The sequence below is a fragment of the Anguilla anguilla genome, chromosome 5 (assembly GCF_013347855.1).
Source record: "Anguilla anguilla isolate fAngAng1 chromosome 5, fAngAng1.pri, whole genome shotgun sequence".
Taxonomy (NCBI): Eukaryota; Metazoa; Chordata; class Actinopteri; order Anguilliformes; family Anguillidae; genus Anguilla; species Anguilla anguilla.
Genome location: NC_049205.1, coordinates 42388418 through 42411441, shown reverse-complemented (window position 1 = coordinate 42411441; position 23024 = coordinate 42388418). Strand labels below are relative to the sequence as shown.

The window sequence follows — 23024 nt, the reverse complement described above, 5'->3', positions numbered from 1 at the left end:
AACCCATTTCAAATTGATGGAAAACAAGGTAAATATCATAAATACAATAATACAAATGAAAAATAATATGTATGAGGTCATTTAAAAAACAAAAATATTCTCCCTAAAAAAACATGCATTTATTAGACATTTTGTATGGTCATAGGTACACATGCTACTAGAGAAATTTTTTGGTTCATTCAAAATCATTAACAAACCCATGTCCTAACCTTTCTTCAAGCTGCTAAACACAACCGTATACTTGCCTCAACCCTCAGACTTACCGTTTTCCTAACCCTAACCCTAGCTGAACCCTAGTTTGAGCCCTAAACCCTAAGTGAAGCCATTGGTACCTATGAAAACATCAGAAAACCCATTTCAAATTGATGGAAAACAAGGTAAATATCATGAAGACAATAATACAAATACAAAATAATATGTATGAGGTCATTTAAAAAACAAAAATATTCTCCCTAAAAGAACATGCATTTATTACACCATTTGTATAGTCATAGGTACACATGCTAGTATATAATTTTTTTGGTTCATTCAAAATCATTAACAAACCTATGTCCTAACCTTTCTTCAAGCTGCTAAACACAACCGTGAACTTTTCTCAATCCTCAGACTTACCGTTTTCCTAACCCTAACCCTAGCTGAACCCTAGTTTGAGCCCTAAACCCTAAGTGAAGCCATTGGTACCTATGAAAACATCAGAAAACCCATTTCAAATTGATGGAAAACAAGGTAAATATCATAAATACAATAATACAAATACAAAATAATATGTATGAGGTCATTTAAAAAACCAAAATTTTCTCCCTAAAAAAACATGCATTTATTAGACATTTTGTATAGTCATAGGTACACATGCTACTAGAGACATTTTTTGGTTCATTCAAAATCATTAACAAACCCATGTCCTAACCTTTCTTCAAGCTGCTAAACACAACCGTATACTTGCCTCAACCCTCAGACTTACCGTTTTCCTAACCCTAACCCTAGCTGAACCCTAGTTTGAGCCCTAAACCCTAAGTGAAGCCATTGGTACCTATGAAAACATCAGAAAACCCATTTCAAATTGATGGAAAACAAGGTAAATATCATGAATACAATAATACAAATACAAAATAATATGTATGAGGTCATTTAAAAAACAAAAAAATTCTCCCTAAAATAACATGCATTTATTACACCATTTGTATAGTCATAGGTACACATGCTACTAGAGACATTTTTTGGTTCATTCAAAATCATTAACAAACCCATGTCCTAACCTTTCTTCAAGCTGCTAAACACAACCGTATACTTGCCTCAATCCTCAGACTTACCGTTTTCCTAACCCTAACCCTAGCTGAACCCTAGTTTGAGCCCTAAACCCTAAGTGAAGCCATTGGTACCTATGAAAACATCAGAAAACCCATTTCAAATTGATGGAAAACAAGGTAAATATCATAAATACAATAATACAAATACAAAATAATATGTATGAGGTCATTTAAAAAACCAAAATTTTCTCCCTAAAAAAACATGCATTTATTAGACCTTTTGTATAGTCATAGGTACACATGCTACTAGAGACATTTTTTGGTTCATTCAAAATCATTAACAAACCCATGTCCTAACCTTTCTTCAAGCTGCTAAACACAACCGTATACTTGCCTCAACCCTCAGACTTACCGTTTTCCTAACCCTAACCCTAGCTGAACCCTAGTTTGAGCCCTAAACCCTAAGTGAAGCCATTGGTACCTATGAAAACATCAGAAAACCCATTTCAAATTGATGGAAAACAAGGTAAATATCATGAAGACAGTACAAATACAAAATAATATCTATATGGTCAATTAAAAAACAAAAGTGTTCTCCCTAAAAAAACATGCATTTATTAGACATTTTGTATGGTCATAGGTACACATGCTACTAGAGAAATTTTTTGGTTCATTCAAAATCATTAACAAACCCATGTCCTAACCTTTCTTCAAGCTGCTAAACACAACCGTAAACTTTCCTCAACCCTCAGACTTACCGTTTTCCTAACCCTAACCCTAGCTGAACCCTAGTTTGAGCCCTAAACCCTAAGTGAAGCCATTGGTACCTATGAAAACATCAGAAAACCCATTTCAAATTGATGGAAAACAAGGTAAATATCATAAATACAATAATACAAATGCAAAATAATATGTATGAGGTCATTTAAAAAACAAAAATATTCTCCCTAAAAAAACATGCATTTATTACACCATTTGTATAGTCATAGGTACACATGCTACTAGAGACATTTTTTGGTTCATTCAAAATCATTAACAAACCCATGTCCTAACCTTTCTTCAAGCTGCTAAACACAACCGTATACTTGCCTCAATCCTCAGACTTACCGTTTTCCTAACCCTAACCCTAGCTGAACCCTAGTTTGAGCCCTAAACCCTAAGTGAAGCCATTGGTACCTATGAAAACATCAGAAAACCCATTTCAAATTGATGGAAAACAAGGTAAATATCATAAATACAATAATACAAATACAAAATAATATGTATGAGGTCATTTAAAAAACCAAAATTTTCTCCCTAAAAAAACATGCATTTATTAGACCTTTTGTATAGTCATAGGTACACATGCTACTAGAGACATTTCTTGGTTCATTCAAAATCATTAACAAACCCATGTCCTAACCTTTCTTCAAGCTGCTAAACACAACCGTATACTTGCCTCAACCCTCAGACTTACCGTTTTCCTAACCCTAACCCTAGCTGAACCCTAGTTTGAGCCCTAAACCCTATGAAAACATCAGAAAACCCATTTCAAATTGATGGAAAACAAGGTAAATATCATGAAGACAGTACAAATACAAAATAATATCTATATGGTCAATTAAAAAACAAGGGTGTTCTCCCTAAAAAAACATGCATTTATTAGACATTTTGTATGGTCATAGGTACACATGCTACTAGAGAAATTTTTTGGTTCATTCAAAATCATTAACAAACCTATGTCCTAACCTTTCTTCAACCTGCTAAACACAACCGTAAACTTTCCTCAACCCTCAGACTTACCGTTTTCCTAACCCTAACCCTAGCTGAACCCTAGTTTGAGCCCTAAACCCTAAGTGAAGCCATTGGTACCTATGAAAACATCAGAAAACCCATTTCAAATTGATGGAAAACAAGGTAAATATCATAAATACAATAATACAAATACAAAATAATATGTATGAGGTCATTTAAAAAACAAAAATATTCTCCCTAAAAAAACATGCATTTATTACACCATTTGTATAGTCATAGGTACACATGCTACTAGAAAATTTTTTTGGTTCATTTAAAATCATTAACAAACCCATGTCCTAACCTTTCTTCAAGCTGCTAAACACAACCGTATACTTGCCTCAACCCTCAGACTTACCGTTTTCCTAACCCTAACCCTAGCTGAACCCTAGTTTGAGCCCTAAACCCTAAGTGAAGCCATTGGTACCTATGAAAACATCAGAAAACCCATTTCAAATTGATGGAAAACAAGGTAAATATCATAAATACAATAATACAAATGAAAAATAATATGTATGAGGTCATTTAAAAAACAAAAATATTCTCCCTAAAAAAACATGCATTTATTACACCATTTGTATAGTCATAGGTACACATGCTACTAGAAAATTTTTTTGGTTCATTCAAAATCATTAACAAACCCATGTCCTAACCTTTCTTCAAGCTGCTAAACACAACCGTATACTTGCCTCAACCCTCAGACTTACCGTTTTCCTAACCCTAACCCTAGCTGAACCCTAGTTTGAGCCCTAAACCCTAATTGAAGCCATTGAAAACATCAGAAAACCCATTTTAACATTTTAAATTGATGGAAAACAAGGTAAATGTCACGAATACTATTATTCAAATGCAAAATAATATGTATGAGGTCATTTAAACTCCTGGTTCAATTGTGGGCATATGCAATTCACGCCTTGAATTAGTCATCAGTCTCCCTCAGTTTTCATAAATTGATCTATTGGTTGTTGTTTATGTACTCCCAGTTTCTGCGATTGGAGGTTAGATTACCAATGACTTAAGGTAAATTACAATCAAGAGCTTTTTAAAGATGGGCTGGCTCGACTACTTAATGTGATGTCTGCCCCATCTCTTAAAGTCTCTTGTTACATCACTGCCCTTGAATCAAGAAGCTACAAATATAGATTCTGGGGACTACAGATGTCATTGTTGTCTCAAATTGTTTCTCATAATACCATGCAAGTGCATAGCAGGAGTACATTTCATTTATCCAGGCTTACAATGTAATATAAAATGAGTTGTTTAATTAGTTACATGAGACTGCTGACACGTTTCACCTAAAATGAGCTTGATCTGACAGTGGTACACTCTATGACCAAAAGTATTTGAACACCACTTGGTCTGGGGTTGTTTTTTGTGGTTTGGGCTAGGCCCCTTAGTTCCAGTGAAGGTAGATCTTAATGGATGACATTCTAGACGATTCTGTGCCTCCAACTTTGTTGCAACAGTTTGGGGAAGGCCCTTCTGTTTCTGCATATCAATCCTTCCAGACATACAGTGAAATCCATATAGAAATGGTTTTGTCGAGATCGATATGGAAGAACTTGACTGCCCTGCACAGACCCCTGACCTCAACCCCATCCACCACCTTTGGGATCAGTTGGAAAGCCAACTGCGAGCCAGACCAAATCGGTGCCCGACCTCACTAATGCTATTTGGCTGAATGGAAGCAGATCCCTGCAGCAATACTCCAACATCTACTGTAGTATAAAAACTTCCCAGAAGAGTGGAGGTTGTTATAGCAGCAAAGGGTGGACCAACTCCATATTAATGCCCATAATTTTGGATGAGATGTTGGATGTCAGGTGGCCATATACTTTTGGCCATTTAGTGCATGTATACATACCAGGAACTGCTTTTCCATTAGGGAGTTTTTAAAAAAAAAATTACGTGTGGCCTTTTGATCCCCGGGAGAAGACTTCTTCTGACAACAGTGTAGTAATATGACCCAGAACAGTAGTTTTTGGTTCTAATTTGGTTCCCTGAATATAGCGGTTTTGCTTATTCTCCACTCTTTGTGATATGAACTATGAATGTACAGTGTAATTGTGCTTTTAAAATTCATAATTATATAATGTTTGTCAGCTTCAGATCATTCTCTGGGCCATGGAGAACTGGGGCTGTGCCCTCATCACTAAGTGTGCATCTGCACTGATCACTGAAAAAAAGTTTTCATTGTCTTTTCACTGTGCTGTGCAATAAGTATAATGTGATGTGAGCCTTAACATTAGAGATAACACACCAAGTAGTAGTAAGTTAATGAACTGTCATGTTGTGGTAGGATGTAATTTAAAACTTAAAGGAAATGCATACCAACTTCAACATTAAGCACCAAATTTCTCATCCAAGAGAAGTTTTCCCACATTCTGCCATCAATCAAAATGAAGGTTTATACTTTAACGAATCACAACGGGAAGTACCGAATCTCAGTGAGGCAGATGGCAATGATCTTGCATCCTATAGAAATAGCAATGCATCATGCGGCGATGAATAATTCATCTCTTTTTGAATGTCTCAACCTCTAAATGTTTAGCACTTTTCTTTGGCTGTCTCAATAAGGTTGTCTGGGAATTAAGTAGCTATTGATCAGGGTCGAGGAGTTTCCCCTGGAGCTGGGCCACTTGTCACGTCCCTCGCCCTACAGTTCACCCACCTTCAGCTCCACATGCATCTGTCTTCAGGGAACCACACAGGCACTGATGGATCACCCAGCCAATTCTACTTATCTCTGCGAGATGCCAGATCTGATTTGAGGGAATAAAGCTGGAGAAGATTTATGTCCTGTAGGCCAAGCTGCCTGGTTCTGAACACACTCACACAAGCAACGGACATCGTCCACCTTTCAGGGCGTGCTATGGAGAGGCTGTGTGCTTGTGTGTGTGTTCTCAAGTGTGAGACTTTGGGAGTAATCATAAAAGAGTTGGGGAGAAACCAAGTCTAACTGCTGTCCACAGTAGGGCATAGACAAATCTGCAGTCAATTAATTTATAGAAAGGATTACTATGTTGTGTTGATCTTTCACAAATTACCCAGTGTTGTTAAACTCCTTGCACTTTACTGTCATTGAGCCAGTGACAGTTTGTTCACTGCACAACACGAAGATGACCACTACACTCCCAAAACATTAATGCTTAATTTGGCCATCTTCATCAATAGCAGTTACATGCACATTAATATTGTCATGTTAAGTATCCCAGTATTTTGTGTTCACTGTGACATGATTGATGTAAACATCTTATTCCGATAATCATTAACTTAACACTAGGTTCATGCCACAGTTCCAGATTATTATGGGGGTGAGTTTTTTCAAACAATTATTGGAATTATTGTAACTTATTAATTCTTAAATAATTGCTTCAGCCCTGACAGTTGTAAAGTAGCAGTAATATAAAAGCCATTTGAAACATGAAAAACAGACCAGGAAGAAAAGAGATTTTGTGACGTTCAGCTGAAGGGATTTTCTATTTCAAGGCCTAACTTGTACTTCTTGATCCTCTGTAGAGACTAAAGAATTAACGCTACACCCAACATAAGTGCAAAGCATTGTTTTGATTAAACATTTTATTCCAGGAAATCAGACTTTGCTTGTGTAACATAGCTGTTTACATGTAAAATACAATAGATTATTGAGACTGAAGAAACATTTATAAATTACATCTTATTTTACAAATATATATCATGAATGGAGATACTATTCATAAACTCTGTCTCCTGGCATTGCCTTTTTCGTAAATTGTTAGAATGTATATCATTGTTGAAGAATTCAGATGTTCACACAAATCTGTGACTTTGGTATTAGATGTACATCATTGGAGAAATTGTGTTGACCAGATACAAGTCCAATATTCTATTTGGACTCTTAATTTAGTTGAATCAATTGTACATGTGTTTTCCAGGGCTACCTAAATGGGAAATTGATCTGCAACCAGAGGCACGCTTATTCCTGTAACACTCTCAAGGCAACACCTGGTGGGTTTTTCTTCCCTCAAGTATTATTTGAGGCTTCCACACAAGGAAGCAGGGCTCATTTTCCATGAGCCTCTTAGAAGATTAGAAAACAAAAAGCATAAATTCTAAAGGTAATGTATTTTCTCTTGTCACCTTGATCTCTGCAAATAACAAAAGAACACCTGCACCGACTGGACAGTCGAGCCCAGTGCGGCATTCGTACACACTTGTGTTCGGTGTCTATTTGCGTCTGTGAAAAGTTCCCCACATCGTGAAACAGAATTAGAAACAGTGGCTTGGCAAAGCTCCACAAATAACACTGCCCACACTGGTATTCCAACACTCATCCAATGCAGTCAAAGCAAATGACCTGAAGGTGATTTATCTTATTTTTCACCATTTCCAACAGATGGTTTCTTAGGTTTCCTAGTCAAGATGGGGGGTGACTCACCTCAACCATCATCACCAATGTGTAGCATCTGGCTGGGTGATGTGAAGCCAGCAGATTTTATACCAGAAGGGCGACATGAAATGAGGTAGACAGAAGGGATTTATATATATATATATATATATATATATATATATATATATATATATAGTGTGCTGTTAATAGTGTTGCCAGGATTGTGATATGAAAATAACTTTAAAAATAAAATGTATTGCTTTTATTTTTACCACACTGACAAGCATTGCTTTGTTGAAAATAAGAACAATACCCTCTAGCCCACCCTTCTGGAATAATTCTAAAATTCTAATAATGAAAATGTAAATAATTCATAGTATGTAGTATTATGAATTATTTACATTTTCATTGTTAGCTATTAGCCCTGCTATTAGTACAATTACATAATGCATCTTGGGCAGCAACTTGGCTGAATATTTCTTTTTTTTTTTTTTTTTTTTTGCTTTACAGCGTGGTAAATGTTTTGATGTGTCTAGGTATTTAGTCTCAAAACATTGCATCTTTTTATATTGTGTCAATATTTGTAATAAAAGCATTCCCCATGTGAGACACTGATCCAGAAGGCTGTCTCTTTTTGTCCACGGCCAATCCAGTTCTTATTGCATCCATTCACCCCATGGCTAAAGAAACCATCTCTCGCCCAGCGTATCATCTAATGTGGGGACTGAGGTCACGTCCATCTGTAAGAGAAAGACCAATGTCCAGAATATCCATGCAAATCTCCATCTCACATGACTAGCCTTTTTTAAAAAATAGAAATGAAATGGAGAAAATAACTTCAGCGGCTCTGCTTGACATTGCAGTAATTCCCCCTCCTCCCCGTCAAAAGGCGCTATACCTTTTCCAGTGCACTTGGGAAGTCCAGATTGATTAGCCGACTGTCTGATCTCTGTAATAGTGCAATCAAAGCCCCGTTATAGTGGCAGCCTCCCAGAGCACACTCTCCCATGAATAGTGCCATTAGCTTCTCTGAAGTGTCAGCATCCAGAAAAATAAAGATTATTCATTTATTGTATTCTGCCTGTAGGGTGGCTGCCCTCATAGCAGTGATTTCCTGGATTTATAGCATATAGCCCATCATCAAAGAGCTTTGTGACCTCCTGCAGCAACCGTCTTTATTTTGGTGCTTAGGTTTGGGAAAATAATTGATGTGTCTCATTTTAGCCTCAAACAAAGTGGATTTACTGAAGGCCGGGAAAAGAAATGCTCACAGTATCAAACATCAACCAATTTGTTTCCATGAGAGTTTGGCACAGCGTACTATTGTAGAGCCATATGCTTGAGTTAGTGGTTTTTTTTTTGTTATTTGTTTTTTTTCTTTTTCTTTTGTACTTCAGATAGGTATGTTTTACTTTTACAAGATAGATTTTTTAAAATTTTGTTCAGCAACATAAATGAAGTAATTGGCTGCAAAATAGAAGATTAGTTATTGTATAACTGATTAATTGTGTACTGTGTAATTGTACCTAAATTTTTTTTTTTTTCATGGGAACAGATTATCACACACACACACACACATACACACATATATGTACATATAGCACGCTCCAAAATGATCCAGTCTTTATTGAGAAAAGCAAATAAAGCTTCATAAAATAAACAATATGAGTAAAAAGTCAAAAGTCCCTTTATTATCCCGTCTCCTCTCTACAGTAAAGAGCCCTGTCCGTTACCCCCCTGTTCCAGGACAATCACTTCAGTTGTCAGGCATGGCCATCAGCTATCGAAGGAATGATTTCTTTGAACTGAAGAAGTTGCTGCGCAACTCTCCACGTCGAGCTCACATTTTGTTGGACGGGAGCTTCCAAGCTCAACAAACACTGAGATTCAGTTTGCAGGTGTGCAATATTTCGCACCTCACCAGTGATGTAGGGCCAGTGAGCAAATGCTTTAAATGCCAAGCATTCAAGCAGTGATATCGCAGGGACTTAGGGCCTGTGAGCTAACTCTTCAAATACTGTCATACCACCTGCATATTTCTTGACTTGAAGATTAAATACTTTGCTTAAAATTATAATAGAAGAGCGACTGGAAGATTTAAACGTGTAATCTCCAAAATCTCTTGTACTGGACAATTTAACTTTCAATCTAGAGAGTTCACACAGAGTGTACCTAAAAAAAAGATGATAAAGGCTGCTTTGCAGGTATTTGTGGCCTGGAAATCAATTGCATCATCTACTTACTCTGATGTCTGAGGTCAGAACAACAACCTCACAACAATACATCCATAATTTGGCAAATTAACTGAGACATCAGTGACATCAGCACTCTTCAATAAATGTGAGGTAAATTATAACATTAATGGTATTTAGACTCAGTCCTCCAAGCTCCCACTAAAAATAGAAAGAGGTTGAAGGCATATCTGACACAATGGGGACATCTGGCAGATTGGGAAGGCTGAATAACATGGGGCAGTAAAGCATGTTATCCCCAACACACACGCACTCACACGCATGCATGTATGGGCAGGCACACACACACACACATAAATGCATGCACAGATGCCAGCACTCGTGTGCACATGCACCGACACACACATACTACCTTCCTCTCCCAGCTCCACACTTTGATCACTGACTAAAATGGGCTAAAATGAGCTTCTGACCCAGGATCGAAAAGGTGGCGTTAACCAGGAAAAAAAGAAGTGCAAACACCATGGCGAGTGAGAGCACCAGGTCTAATTTGTGCCTTAGCTAGTATCAGAGCTCCACACACATGGGAGGACCAGTAATAAATCCATTTACTGTACATTTAGTGGATAGAGATAAAAAGGTAAGTTTATCCACGGCTGGTGCTTTTGTGTGTGTCTCACTGAGAGAGAGATTCAGGAGTTCTATAGGCTTTACTACATGCATAATTAGAGTGATTCTTACATAGGCCTATTAATAATAAAGTTGTAGTGCTGTCCACTCAAAATATGTACAAACCCTGAAAGCTTTTATATACTTAGCAATGAGGACTGGAACAACAGCTCACTGCAGCCATCTTAAATCCACTCAGTGTTAAATCCGGTCTTCATGCCCACTGCAAATGAAAAGCTATGGCTTCTTTGAGAGACAGCATTACTTAATATGCTTGAAAATCCACAAATACCCTATGGATCTGGGCCTCAAGACTCCCTCACTTGGAAGCTTGTGTAACTCAACTTCCTGACACACAGAATCTCCTACAATGTGTCCTTTGCCTCACAAAGTTTCAGAAGAGCTTAACTTTTTTTCCTGGTGGGGGAGGGGAAGGGCGCTGCTGTTTTTCTTATATGATTATCTTAATACTGTTTTCCTAATAGTGGCCATTTTCTTGATGGTATTACATTACTGCAGGCAAGAGGAGATGGTGTAAAGCTAAGGCAATCTGGGAAGCAGTTTTCTTCCATTTGGCAAGTGATGTGTTCAGTTTGCCAATGACTATCTCACCCATGAAGCTTTAGTCTGAAGACAAGCAAAAGCAATGGATGCAGGAGCAGGTGCAGGCCACAATTAACATGATTCCATTGTTCCATTTCAATGAAAAACTTTAACCATGTCAGGCATGATGTCTGCAGTCCTAGAGATAACTATCAGTGCCAAAACTCAAAAATCCTGTATGCTTTACTGAGCCAAGTTAAGGTATGCATGGCATAATTAACAGGAGAGTGGTAAATAATTCTTTTGACATGAGCGATATAGGCCCAACCACTCATTTGTCAATGAAGAAAAATATCTGCCTTAGGACAGGAATAGCAGGATGGAATGTTCAATTTAGTCTATTTAAAAAGATAAATGCTTTCAAAGACTAAACCACTCGTGAATTGCTAAACAGGATTAATTATTTGTCATTATTTTGTAATTTAGATGTGTTTTGTCCTTGTTTTCACAAAAAAGGGTGCTTGCAAAAGAGACATAATCCAGAGTTTGGCCAGGTGTATGAAAATGCAATAATACATTTATAGGCTTTCATTATCAACCATAAAATCAGATGCGTTTGTGGCATAGTTTAGCATACACCATTACCAAAGCCTAGGGGGGCCTTTAGGAACATGAGCAGAGGGGGCCTTGCCTACAGGCATGCACAACTGATGTTGATTGGTAATCAGCCCAGCTGTTGTTCATTCGGTTAATAAGGCCTGTTAAAAGGCACGGCCTGCTGGGCCTTTGGAGTGAGATAGATGCTGTGTCATGGGGCTTTGTTGTGCTCAAAGTGAGCCTCCTGTGTTTTGCTTGGCATTCTAGTCTGATTTTTGTTCCTCATTCATTAACCCTTTGTTTTTGCTTTACTTCCATGTCTACTTTGTTTTCAAGCCATCACTCACAGTGAATGACAGACAGTAATATTTCACAGTCCATTTCTGCTTTCGTGTGGTCATCACCCTGCACAGTGCAGTGGACACACCTGCAGCAGTGTCATGTCATGTTTTTAATGGAAATGGGGAAATTTAAGGGACTGAATATTCCTAATTCCAGGAGCAAACTCCACCTCTTAAAACCCCACAATTAAGACCATTTCTATCTAGGGTTTACATTAATTTCAGCACAATAAATGCTGCATCTTTCTACAGCTATCTAACAATGAGTGAACAAGCATAGGACATTTAATCTAGGTTAATAGCATAGCATTTTTTCAAAAAGTGACACTCACATTAATGGTTTTGATGAAAGTAAGAGCATAGCTTTGCAGGCCTTTCACAAACTGAGATATATGTCTTGTATTTATATACTCTTAGGAGTTCTGATCAGATGAACATGCCTAACATGCTTTCTGTACTCTTTAGTGAAGGATTTCTTTTTTTCTCCTTAAGCTGTCTAACTGGTGGGCTCCACTTATATTTCCCAAGTGAGTAGTACCATTTTCCTGTAATGGATTTTTGAAAGGTATGGACTGTGAGAGCACAGGCGACTGACTGGCGCATCAATGTTTGACTTAAGTTGCTACTATTCCAATATTTTGAATTCCTTAGCTTTTTCAATTAGGCAGGAAAGTGTAAAACTTTTTGTTCCTTCGAAAGAAAATATTTTAGAATATGACTGACAGTTGTCTTTGAGGAATCATCAGAATTTCAGCACAAAAACTTACTTGGGTGCCTAACCTTGGTCTCTTAACTCAGGCCATTAGCATTTCATTATGTGCGAGTGTTAGCCTTCTCCTTGCATTGAACAAGATGAGTATCTGTTAGTGTGTAGTGTTCTTATTTGCAAAAAAGAATGTGCATGTTAAATAATGTGTGACAAAATAAATGCAGACATACTGTATCTAATTATCCAGATTACAAGGATTTAAGAGGAATAAAACCGACAATACACTCATTACCATTGTTTAAATGTAAAGTAAAAACAAGATTAAGTGCATGAATAAGGGCTCATTAGATTTAATGTATTTTAAACACAGGAGGCAGGGAGGGATTTTTTTTTTTTTTTACACAGGTGCAAACCGTATGAAGCAGCTTCAGTCTACCAGAGGAGGATTTGAGAGCAGTTCGCAGAACAAAGCTCAAGCCGCTGGAGCCCAAAATTAAAAATTATGGCACTTCATTGCAAACACAGCGGCATGAAACAACTTATTTCATGGGCTAATGGCCAGTGGTGTGAGTTCCCCCTGGCTGGGTAACAGCCTGGGCAGAAGCGCCCCTGCAGGACCACAGCTTTGCTCCGGCATAAGCTTTATAGCTGTGGGCTGCACCAAGTGGCTCTGGTTCCACAAAGAAAGCACAAATTCCCCATTTCTCGTCAGGGCCAGAGACTTGAGCCTCACTTTGATTCAGAAGATCAAGAACTTGGAGTGTGGTTTTCTTTTTCTTTTCTTTTCTTTTTTTTTTTTAGAAAAAAACAAAAACAAAACTCCAAAGTCTTGTCAGACAAAACGATCCAGTCTTTACTCAAGTTTGATGTGAAAATCCTGACTGATTCTGAGGCAGAAATTGATTTTTGTCACAAGCCACTCTGCTGCTACAGCATTTGCCTTTTATTATTATTAAATATTTACAGCTCCTGTAAATATTTTGGCTGATCATGTAAGAGGAGCAGGGGTCATGGCTAACAGTTTGTATCTTCATTTTAAGATGGTTGTGTTTATGCACCACCTTTAGCAGACTCTAGATAATTTATACTCAACAGGCTAATTGTGCATTCACACTTATACAGTAACTCCAAGTTGTACTGTACTGTTTCTACTGTTCCTGCAGTTTCTGTTTGTGCCATAGGTGTGAAGATTTCAAATCTCGTCCTCCATACCCAGTACAGTAAGGAACTCTAATGATAAGAACATCAGTTGCATAGTACATACATACATACATACATTACATTTCCAAAAATATGTGGACACCTGAACATCACACACATATGTACTGCTTGAACCTTTTATTCCAAAACCATGAGATATGGAGTTGGGCCCCCCTTTGATGCTGTAATGGCCTCTACTCTTCTGGAAAGTCTTTCTAGGAGTTGGAACATGGCTGCGAGGATTCGCTTCAATTCAGCCTTAAGAGCATTAGCATTGGTGAGGTTGGGCACTGATGTTGGGCATAAGGCCTGGCTCCCAATCAGTATTCCAATTCTTCCCAAAGGTGTTTGATGGGGTAGAGGTCTAGGCTCTGTGCAGACCAGTCAAGTTCTTCCCCACCAAACTCTGCAAACCATTTTATTATGGAACTTGCTTTGTGCATGGGGGCACTGTCATGCTGCAAAAGGAAAGAGCCTTCCCTAAACTGTTGCCACAAAGTTGGAAGCACATAGTTCTCTAGAATATGTATGTATGCTGTAGCATTAAGGTTTCTCTTCACTGGAAGCAAGAGGCTGAACCCAAACCATGAAAAACAGCCCCAGACCATTATTCCTCCTCGACCAAACTTTACAGTTTGCACTATTCGAGCCAGTCCAGTTGGTACTATCCATTCCGCCAAATCCAGATTTGTCTGTCAAACTGCCGGATAGTTAAGCATGATTCATCACTCCAGAGAACGCTTTTCCACTGCTCCAGAGTCCAATGGCAGTGTGCTTTACTACACTCTCACCGATGCTTAGCATTGCACATGGTGATCTTAGGCTTGTGCACGGCTGCTCGGCCATGGAAATCCATTTCATGAAGCTCTTGACGAACAGTTCTTATGCTGACATTGTTTCCAAAGGTAGTTTGGAACTCTGTAGTGAGTGTTGCAACTGAGGACAGATGATTTTTACGTGCTACGTGCTTCAGCACTTCGCTGTCCCATCCCTCTGTGGCCTACCGCTTTGTGGCTGAGCTGTTATTGCGCCTAGACATTTTCACTTGACAATCATGGCACTTACAGTTGACTGGGGCAGCTTTAGCAGGGCAGACATTTTGCTAACTGACTTGCATCCTATGACAGTGCCATGTTGAAAGTCACTGAGATCTTCAGTACGACCCATTCTACTACCGATGTGTCAATGGAGATTGCAATATGGAGTGTCCACATACTTTTGGAAATGTATTGCACATACACACAGGGGTTGGACAAAATAATGGAAGCAACAAACAATATAAGAATATCAATTAACTGATAAGTAGTAGGGCCATCCTTTGCCTTCAGAACAGCATAAATCCTTGGAATGCTGTCATAACAGGTTCTGAACTGTGTGTAGTTGGATACAGGGCAATTCTTCAAGAAGGAAATTTTCTTCTCAGAGTGATGAAGGAGGAAATGTACTATATACTCTGCATGCCAGGACTCCCCATGAAGGCTTAATGATGTTTAGATCTGATAGATTGTGGAGGTCATGGAAGGTGTTTAACTTCATTCTCACGATCACTCTTGGTTTTATTTAGCAGTGTGTATTAGGGTTAATTCACCTGCAATTCAGGCACTGAATTTTTATCTTTTGCCTCTAGTTGCTTTGGAATCTTGCATATCAAAGTTCTGATTGTCAGACCTCTTTTATAGCTGACACACACACACCAAATAGCCTGGGGGTTTCACAATCTGATTAGCTCTGCATATTTAGTCTGAGCAGTGTGATTCCCACTCTAAACGTGTTGGCTGTTAATTATAAATTGCAGTTTAAACAAACATACTGACTTCTCCAACACAGCAAGCAAAGCCTCTGTGATGTTTAACTTCCACCGATTTTAACCTTTGTCTAACAGTTTTTCATTTCAACACATGTCTTACCCTGTATAGGAACTCCACTTCTTCTCTTTATGAAGAAAATAATTAAGAAATTTCTTGCATTTGACTTTGAAATGCCACCATGGCCATGAGCGCATCTCTGTTTGCAATTTTCAATTATTAAATGCCATTGCAGACACATAAAATTCCATTCAGGAATGTATTCAGACCATTCTGGGGACATACAGTAAGACTATTGATTTTGTTTTGAGTACTTCATAATGACTTGACTAGGTGGTGCATTAATGGCTGTCAATTTTCTTCCAAATGGAAGGTGTTTTTATATCATATCTAATCATGTTTAGGGAGGCAACATTCTTTTGTGGAGAGAGAAAAAGACCTTGACAGAACGGGGAAGTAGGTCTTCTATTTTCAGACAGTAATTGTTCTTGAAAAAATAAGAAAAAAAACAGGACATTTGAGTTGAGAGCTGACTATATTGCCAGGCTAACTTTTCGGAGAGAAGATTTAAGTACCATCATGAATCTTGTCGTCTCCCCCATCTGAGGGAAATTCAGGATGTGCAGAATTAATGGGCCTCTCTCTTGCTTTACTCTTACCTCTCCTAGGACTCCAGGATTCAGTCCCACCTGGACTAATTCAAATTAATTTCCATTTTCCCAGCAAATTAGTCCTGAAGACTGTGCATTACACTTTGTAGATGGGAAGTGTGCAAGGTGCTTTATCATGGATTTCAGCTTGTCCTCTGATGGATACTACAGCTATCAGGCTTAAAGCACAGATTTTGGGATTACAATAAAACACTGTTTTGTGGCCCTGTGGAAACGTCTAGCTGTGGAAATGTCTGTGGAAATATACACTTAGGTTTTCGACATGTCCGCAATTCACTGGGACAGTCCAGTTTTCTACCATATATGTATTATGCATTGGAATGATGCTATTTTAATTTATCTTGAGGGGAATGTATTTCCAAATGTTGATTGGAGTAAATCAGTCGATTCTAATTCCCCAGATGCCACAGGCAATTTACATCTTCCAGACAAATTTTTCTGATGGGGAAATCTTTATGCATACTATATTTTATTAAATTACACCTTAAAGGTAAGAGTATGGGGCACATGAAAACTTGCCCAGTCATTTGTACTGTACTTAAGCTTGTTTATAGAACCAGTTACAATACATATCACACCAATCAAAGTAACTTCCTAGGTCTAAGCTATGCATCAGCATTTCCTAACAGAGACTTTGTACTCACTATGAGTTCTGACCACTATTTCACACTGTTTCCAAATTGAATAATGTAGATAATCTCAGAGATCATCGTTTATATCTCCCACCTACATACATAGCCCTGTGTGAATGAAAAGCAAATAGTGCTGTTTTGAGGAAAATCACATCTCTATAAACTACCCTTAAAATATTTTGTATGGATCCAAGGTATGCTTTTGCATTGGCAGTTGTTTAATTTTTATACATACTGTATTTGTACATGTTTCTTTTTTAAAGGCATTTTGTTAACGTTGTGTAAATTTGGAACACATTTTGCTCTTGTCAACTCGTGTTTGTAGTGAGTTTTGGTTGTAACCACTCTTGTTACACTGACAAGGAAAGGCCTTTTTGCTCTCAATAAAGATGATTTGAATGATTTTCAGAAAGCAAAGCTAGTTGTGACTGCAGTACAGTAATAAGAAAATTTCTAATAGAAATACTTAATTACATGCTTCAGTAATTGATTTATTGCATTAGTTAGCTCACATACTGTGATACAGCTTGGATCAAAGACGTTTCTTGGAAAGCAAACAATATAGTTGATCTTTGCTGTCATAAATAGGAATTCTGAGGTTCTCAGTATCTACAATAAAAATGTTAGCATAGGACTTTAAATGTAAAATGATAGTTTGCATGAAGATTCCAATCTCATGCAACATTTCTCTACTGGAATAATCACATAAATTTTGACAAAAAAAAAAACACAAAACATCTAGATGAATCAAATCTGAATTAATTCATCATTAGTTTAATAATTAATTAGTGTGAAACACAATACCTTTATTAATATTAATGTATTTACAATTAAATGATGCGTTCCACATTTTTTATCCAAATAATCACTGGTACAATTAACTTAACTACACATAGGCACAAATGGCATGTAACACCTAGGCTAATTCATTACAGTGTTTCATAATGCCATGAAAATGAACCACACTTATTAACACTCTCAATATTAATTAACTACAGCTTGTAGTTCCTAATTTACAATAATTGTTCCATTCATTGTCATGTGAAACGGAGACCTCTGAATTTAACAACATATACAATTCAATTCCAATCAGCCTATAATTCAGAATTCTTTCCTGGAGTACATAAAGACATATGAAACTCACAGCCTAGATCCCTGGCTTACAAATGCAGTATGCACAACTTCCATTCCTGAAAAAAAACAAACATCTAAATGCGACAACTCCTGTGATAGCATATTGAGGATGATGACACTTATCAAGAGAAGCAATTTAAAACTTAACAAAATGTGATGATATTGATAATATGCAAACTAAACCAAAATGTGTACTTTGAACCCCTTTAGAGGTTCTGTTATGAATTAATATATACATTTTGCTTCCCTTCAGAACTTCCAGCCAAGGAGCTTCATTTATCATTATGTATAAACCTGGTAATTTTAAGGATATATTTATGCATAGCTAACTGCTGAAGTTGTATTGTTTCCTTGTAGTGGTTTAGGTGGATATAAGGTGTAAAAAGAACATTTACAGACAAACTTGTGAGTGGTATTTTAGCATTGAATTTAACAAATGAAGTTGGACTATATTGGAGTACACTGAAAAGTATTTTGACTGCAATGGTCAGCTGACTGAGTGCACTTCACTTGATTCCCATGGACCATGGCCCCATTGATTTGCCTGTTCTCAAAACAGGTGTCATCCTTGGGGCCGATGGCGTACTTTCGTCTGAAGTTGAACGTTGAAGCGCCGCTGGGACGTCAAACTAGCCTTAATCTTCAAACATTAAACAAAAGTGTTTTAACAGCCTTAAAAAATGCAGGACACATTAATGCATCATTGTAATGGACATGTATAGTCAATCCTTCACAGTGCCGTCAGCGTCAGCTTCCATGGTTGCCCAAACTGCTCTAGATGTCGAGCTGCATAGTAGCACCACAGCAGTAGGGCCCTCCACAGAACGTACAGAAAGCCAGTCTAGACTCTGTGCTCCATGGGTACTCACTGCACCTGCCGGGGAAAATGTCCACTTCCTATTAAGTGGCTCATGAATAATGTTATCCAAATTAATTGATCAAAACCCACACCATCTCAAAATGGCAATTGGCATAATTTTCCATGTTATAGTTTTATTTGTTGAGCATTTGTTCAGTATCTAATTACCTAGTAGATATCCTCTCCCCCTCCCCTAACACTCGACCATATTGTGCACATAGTTACAACCATGCCCTGAAATATACCGGCCTAAAAGCAAAGTTGGTGTGTTATTTATTTATTTATTTATCTGTAATAAATCCCATTTTCAACGTAAGACTGAACCTAAGTAGATATCTGTGATACAATTTTGTGCATATGAACACTTGATGAATGAGGCCTCAGGAATCCAAGAAATTGAAATTCAAGCCCTGTGGCATTGAAATTTCTTGCTACCAGTGCCTGCTGATAGCAATTTATAAGGGCTCTCTTTGCTAACATAGCAGTAAACCAAAGGGACACTTCAATTGGCACACAACCAGTTTAGATAATTACTATTCTGAGGGGGGGCACTCCCTGAATAATGGAATTTCAATTTTCATAGTTCATGAAAATATATAAGCCCTCTCTCAGAAAATTCCCGTGGAGGATGAGAGAGAAAATGTTGATGCATGATACACTGTAGATTCTTCATGGTTTCAAATGCCATCAGTTTGCCATGAAAAATAGATTGATAAAGAAAGAAAAAAATTAAGAATTGGTTTTTTAGGTCTTATACATCTCACATGCTATTATTTGTTTTTTGTTTTCTAAATTGAACCTCAAAATATTCTAATACATCACTGACCATGGAATACATTTTCACTAGATTGAAACTTAAATTGAGAGTTATGGCTATTGACTTAGTGCTGTTACAAAAGGATTCCTTGTGGCACAGCATGCAATGGGCCATCCAGTCCCAACTGTTATGATTCCCAGCAAAACTGTGTAAATTGGTGAAGTGCATCTATTAGATAATGTGGTGGCAGCAGTGGAATTTCAAAGCAAATATCCCTGGGACTTGGCATACTTGTGTGCCTTGTAGATATCAAAAAGGCAATATGATATCAATGACAGTGAATCAAAGTCTGTTTCAGTAATGGTTTAATAATGCAGACGCATTCCATTCTGCAGTCTGTGTGAACTCCAGAGACTTAAATGTAAATTTAATTATTAACACATGCAATATGTTTGCAGTTCATGAGCCCTTTGAAGTTAGCCATTAAAAAAAACAATGTAATTTCCATACAAATTACAATTGTCCTCAGATGCTATAGCACTTTAATGAAGACATCATGACTTCTGAGATGTGTGAGGTACATTGCCGCGTACCTGTATAGGATTATACTGTTGTTTTGCATTACAGGAGCATGCAATTATTCTGCCATGATACTGATGGAATGGCACCTTAGGAATTGTACTTTCTATGTTAATACTTGTGGTGTATAGAGGATTCTGCAATAAGACATGAATCACAAAATCTGCTAATGTGTTTTTAATGTTTGCTGTCTTTTTGTGGCCCCGAGCCTTAACTCCAGTTCATTCTAATGGGCATCAGTCACACCTTTCCTTAAAATGCATGGCCAATAGTGAAAAGAATATTCTCTTTTATAAGCAGCCTCACATGGGCTTGCCTTGGTTTGTGAATGTCACAGTCCCTGATTTGCTGCTAAATTAACAGTTAAACCTTCATCATCCACCTCTCTTCCACACTGACATTCTGCACTTTCTGGGTAGCGATTCTGAACCACACAGAAATGGAACAGTCTTGTCAGTACAGGCAGCGGTGAACAGAAATCTGGTCTATCTATTATGGCCCGTGAAATTTGACAACTGATGCATAAAATTAAAACGAATAGCTGATTCCAGCTATAATGCCTCATTTCCTTATTTCACGTTCAACATTAATTCTAATTACACACAGACCTCCCGCACATCCATCAGACGGGGGGAATGTACGTGGGCGGGCTGGTGTCATGGAGGCTGTCGAGGCAGCGGTGACATGATGGAGGAGAAGGAGACCCAGGCAGTGGGAGAGCTTAATTCACACCTGTAAGCTGTCCTTATCTTACAAAGAAGCCCAGACATGAGGATTCCTTCATATTTAATCTTGCCATAGGCTCACATATGTACATACACTTACTTGCACACATAGCTTGGCCCAACGTACCCAGTTGCCAACTCAGACACAAAGACGTACAATTCCATGAAGACAGAAACAGGCATGTGAAATTGACCGGTCATGAGAGTTGACTTGATACTGTGAAAGAATACATAAGTGTGCAGTAAACAAAAAACGATTCTCTGGTGTGAATAAAACTGGGCTTCATTTTTTACATTTTTGCTAAATATACAGAAGCAGCTGGTTTAAAATGTAGGTGGCCTTCAGACTAAAACAGCAGTAACAGCAAATATGTTTTAAAAACATGGTTTAAAACATGCTTATATCCCTGATAGAGGCTACAGGGCCACACATTACACACAAGATGGAGAAATATTTCTGAAGGCTTCTATTAAGAACTTATCTCACCAGATAGTGGCCGTAGCCAAATTGGAAATTACTTATCTCAAACTTCATTAGCTTGGTTATCTGCAGGATTGCTGATATTGACTTAAATTTCAATTTAATGACTTAAGCCATTTTTTCTCTTTCTGCACTGTAGGATAAGGAGATGGATTTTTTTACGGAGACAATTTACAAATGCAAAGGCTTATTGAAATTCTATGTTTTTGCTCAAAGTGGAACTGATTTTCATTTGATGCAGGCTCCTTGACTGACTCGGGTTTTCTACCAGGTATCAAATGTTCCCGCAATAGCCTGCTTTGTGTTTTACATGGTCTGTAATCTCTTAGTGTGGGTAATGGAGAATACCAAATATGCATACTACAGCTAAACGTGACCAGCCCCTTCTACGCTTATGTTCAGCACCAAGGACAGCAGCACAGGGCAGCCACTGGAACAGAACTCATAGACAGAACACACTTGTATTCCCTAGTATTCCCTTCCAAGACAAACTGTTGCTGCGGAGTTTCATCCTATTGTATGTATATAGTGAGCTCCATAATGTTTGGGACAAAGGCAAAAAATTAGATTTGGCTCTGTACTCTACAGTTTTAGATTTGTAATCAATTCACATGTGGTTATTTTTTAGGGTATTTATATACACTTTGGTTTCACCATGCATAAATTACAGCACTTTTTTTAAACAACACCCCCCCAGACCTTCATTTCCGGGCACCATACTATTTCGGACATATTAATGTTAATTAAATCAAAGTAGCCATCCTTAGTATTTTGTTGCATATCCTTTGCATGCAATGATATCACAAGTTGCTGAGTATCTTCTCTGGTGATGCTCTGCCAGGCTTGTACTGGACCCATCTTCAGCTCCTGCTTGTTTTGGGCTTGTTGCCTTAAATTTTCTCTTCAGCTTAAGAAACGCATGTTCAATTGGATTCAGGTCAGTTGAATGATTTGGGCTGTCAAGAATTTTCCAGTTTTTGGTGAAAAACTTCTTTGTTGCTTTTGTGCTTTAGAGTGGTTGTGGTTTGTGAACCATCAGCGCAAAATTGCTCCATTACATATACTACAATAAATTAATTAAAATAAATATATTCAATATTTGACATATACTAAACAGATATTGAAAAAGCAAGTAGTCTGTGTGTCATCTTTAACACTTATTTACTTCTTTCAATATTTTCTGAATTTCACCTTGTAACACTTAACACCTCCAACCCCTGAGCTAAATTAATAGCTAAATTTGCTTATTAATAGCTAAAGTAAATTAAAAAACTAGCTGGTAACCTTGAACCATATTAATAATTTTTTTAAGTGACTTTGGATAAATTACAAGCCCAAAGTCACATAATATAAGCAGATTTGGCAACTCTGCAGAGCTTGCACAATTCTGTGCATCACCTCCTTGCGCAAGCAGAATTAACAGGGATGGGAGGGGTGGAGTGAGGGGAGATTGTCCACTGGTTAATCAGTCAAGGATAGTGTCATTTTCTGGGATGGATAAAAAAATGTAAATTGTAGAATGGGTTTCTGACAGTGCTGAGTGATTAGTCTTTTTTGAATTCAGTTCAATTAAGATTCGGTTTTGAAAAATAATCGATTTATTGTGGTTTATTGTTTTGTTTTTAAAAATTATGAATGTACCCTGAAATCATGACAGTTGAAATGCTTATTGAATGTTTTTTGTTTTAATGTTAAACGCCACCTTTAAAAAAAAAAAGAAGAAAAAAAAGCTTTACAATTT

General features: G+C 37.6%; 1 long non-coding RNA gene across 3 annotated transcripts in view; it reads left to right on the top strand.

The window, feature by feature from the left end:
• The window catches only part of LOC118227178, a 133445-nt gene that overhangs the window by 91646 nt on the left and 18775 nt on the right, over positions 1-23024 (top strand). For all 3 annotated transcript variants that reach the window (XR_004765193.1, XR_004765192.1, XR_004765194.1), the window contains exon 3: positions 6935-7007. This is a non-coding gene — a long non-coding RNA (uncharacterized LOC118227178). The remainder of the gene's footprint in view (positions 1-6934; positions 7008-23024) is intronic.